At 35.3% G+C, this 3,319-nt stretch overlaps 1 pseudogene; it reads left to right on the top strand.

Annotated features, from left to right (window-relative positions):
- The first annotated feature begins 486 nt into the window (after window positions 1-486).
- Window positions 487-1,569, top strand: LOC141540767 (large ribosomal subunit protein eL8 pseudogene; annotated as a pseudogene).
- The last annotated feature ends 1,750 nt before the right edge of the window (window positions 1,570-3,319 follow it).

Genomic DNA, 3,319 nt, shown 5'->3' with positions numbered 1-3,319 from the left:
ATCAACACAATGACAACCATAACTCTAAAATATTTATGAAGAACATGCTACCTACTTCTAGATGCAGAATTTCACGGATTTAGAGTGCAAAGTGAACAATAAATTTTCTTTCATTTTTACTTCTTTTACATGATTAATGACTTCTTTACTTCTTTTACATGACTAAAATTAGTGAACAAGGGTTCATCTTAAGAGGAGGACACTGAAGTACAAAAAGCTTCCATCCCAAAGAGCAATGTGAAATGGCTCTCTGCCCAATTATCAAGATACTTAAAGAACTCAGAAACAATTTAGAAGTCAAACGGCAAATATTGAAGAAAAATTTTTAAAAAGTTTCTAAGAAAAACAAGATTACAAAAAAGGTTAACCAACTAGAAAAGGAAATATAAAGTTTCAAAAATGAAAATAACTCTTTGAAAATTAGAAATGGAAAAAACCATAAATCTTGGGCATGCGGGAGGCCTCCAGAGAGAGTTGAGGCGTAATACATATTACCCACAAGTCTCTTCTCTTCCTTTCTCGTTCTGCCAGCCAAGATGCCAAAAGGGAAGAAGGCCAAAGGGAAGAAGGTGGCTCCGGCCCCTGCTGTTGTAAAGAAGCAAGAGGCCAAGAAAGTGGTCAATCCTTTGTTTGAGAAGCGGCCCCAAAACTTTGGAATTGGTCAGGACATCCAGCTCAAAAGGGACCTTACTCGATTTGTCAAATGGCCTCAATACATCAGACTTCAGCATCAAAAGTCTATCCTTTACAAACGTTTGAAAGTGCCACCAGCAATCAACCAGTTCACTCATGCTTCAGATCGTCAGATCTCAACTGCTTAAACTAGCTCACAAATACAGACCTGAGACAAAGCAAGAAAAGAAACAAAGGCTGCTGGCTAGGGCTGAACAAAAAGCTGCAGGCAAAGGAGATGCACCCACTAAGAGACTACCTGTCCTCAGAGCAGGTGTTAACACTGTTACTACCCTGGTAGAAAACAAGAAAGCACAGTTGGTAGTGATTGCACATTATGTGGACCCCATTGAGCTGGTGGTCTTCCTACCTGCCTTGTGCAGGAAAATGGGGGTTCCTTACTGTATTATCAAAGGTAAAGCCAGATTGGGTGGCTTAGTTCACTGAAAGACTTGCACAAGCATTGCCTTCACACAGGTTAACCCTGAAGATAAAGGAGCTCTAGCTAAGCTGGTAGAAGCCATCAAAACCAATTACAATGACAGATATGATGAGATCTGTCGTCACTGGGGTGGCAATGTCCTTGGTCCAAAATCAGTGGCTTGTATTACCAAGCTGGAAAAGGCAAAAACTAAGGAACTTCAACCAAATTGGGTTAAATGTATGTTTGATTTTTCCCTACATAAAAATAAAAAATATAAACAAAATGGGGGAAAAAAAAGAAAAAAGAAAATTAGAAATGGTCAAGGGGAAGCCAGTGAAGCTATGAGAGACCAAGAAATAACAAAACAGATTATAAACAATGGAAAAATAGAACAGAATGTGAAACATAAGAAAAATAACAGATTTGAAGAACAGATCAAGAAAAGAAAATATAAAAATAATTGGATTGCCTGAAAATTGTGACCAAAAAATGAACTTGACACAATAATGCAGGAATTAATCTAAGAAAATAGTCCTGGACTGATAGAACATGAAGAGAAAGTAGAAATACTCTGGAGCAACAATTAGAATTGTACAAGACTTAGCAACTACAATAAAAGACCACAGGTTCTGGAATCCTCTATACCAACAATCAAAAGAACTAGGCCTACAGCCAAAAATATCATATCCAATAAAATTATTTATAATATTAAATGAGAAAAAAAATGGACATTCAATAAACACACAAATTTTCTGGACGTTCTGTTAAGCAAACCTGAACTTAATAGAAAACTTAACATAAGAGCTACTATCAAAGAGCAGTTTCAAGGAATTCAACATGGATAAATTGTTTGTTTGTTTTAACATGGGAAATTTATAGCATATGGATTGACATTAACAATACAACAGCTCAAAACAAAAACTGGGGCAGACTTGAGATAAAAATAGTAATTATGTCATATAAAAGACGTGCAGAGGAATAATAGGCACAGAAGCATTAGAGGGGGGAGAGCTCTTAGTTCTGAAATCGACTCACATCAGGCATGGGTTAAATAGGCAACAGTACATATATACTATGAAGAGTATAGTACCCTGCAAAATTTATAAAGACATAAGGGGGCATAGGATGAGCAGAAGCAAAGAGTGAGGGAAGAGTATGGGTAAGGGGAGGTTAAATAATAGTAAGGCAAGTTAGAAGTAGAATTAAAGCCAAGGGTCAGCAGGGATAGGAAAAATATGTGTGTGTCTATAAGTGGGGATATGTGTATGTATGTCTACATATGTATATATAAATAAATCCTTTCTTAATTATAGCCTGCTTGGGGGGAAGGAAGAAGATGAAAGGGAGGGAAAAAAAATAAAGTAAAAAAGCAGAGAACAAAAGAACAATTTACAAGGAAATAAAAAAAAAAAAAGATGGACACTCATGAATATAATTTCTTCTACATATATATATATATATATATATACTTTCTTGAACTGAATATATTTGTTGTTATATATTTTGAATCCTCCTTGATGATATACTGGGCACATAACAATGTTCTATTTTGTTTTGTTTCATTTTGTTTTGACTCCTTTTCTGTTTTTCTTTTTTTTTCTTATTATGTTTCTTTTTTTCCCCCCTGAGGCAATTGGGGTCACAGAGCTAGGAAGTGTCAAGTGTCTGAGACTAGATTTGAACTCAGGTCCTCCTGACTTCAGGGTTGGTGCTCTATCTACTGCACTACCTAGCTGCCCCACCTATTCTGCTTCTTTAAATAAAATAAATTTGGAAAAAAATGCCTCAAAAAAGTGAATAAATTATTGTGACTATTGTAAGTACTCAAATCAACTATAAAGGGAATATGAAAGATGCTATCCACACCCAGAGAAAGAACTGATAAATAGAAGTATGTATAAACAATTTTACATACATATACCTATTTGTATCTAATGGTAGCCATCTCTAGGATAAGGAGATAGGGGAAGAAGAAGAAGAAAAATAAATTTACATGATAATTTGGTTGTATATTTGAAAGGAATAGTAAGCTGTGGATGGTGGATTTGCAGTTTCATGAGAAATCATCCTTTTTATTGCATTACTGTTATGGAAATGCTTGTTTTATTCTGTAAATTGAAATTAAAATAAAATGTCCCACATTGAATTGTGGAGTGGCAAAACCAGCAAAGGGTTAGAATGAGATTTTTCCAGTCCAGGATCATTTGGGAATTTAGGAGGAGA

The sequence above is a fragment of the Sminthopsis crassicaudata genome, chromosome 4 (genome assembly GCF_048593235.1).
Source record: "Sminthopsis crassicaudata isolate SCR6 chromosome 4, ASM4859323v1, whole genome shotgun sequence".
Taxonomy (NCBI): Eukaryota; Metazoa; Chordata; class Mammalia; order Dasyuromorphia; family Dasyuridae; genus Sminthopsis; species Sminthopsis crassicaudata.
This window is presented reverse-complemented; position numbering and strand designations above follow the sequence as displayed.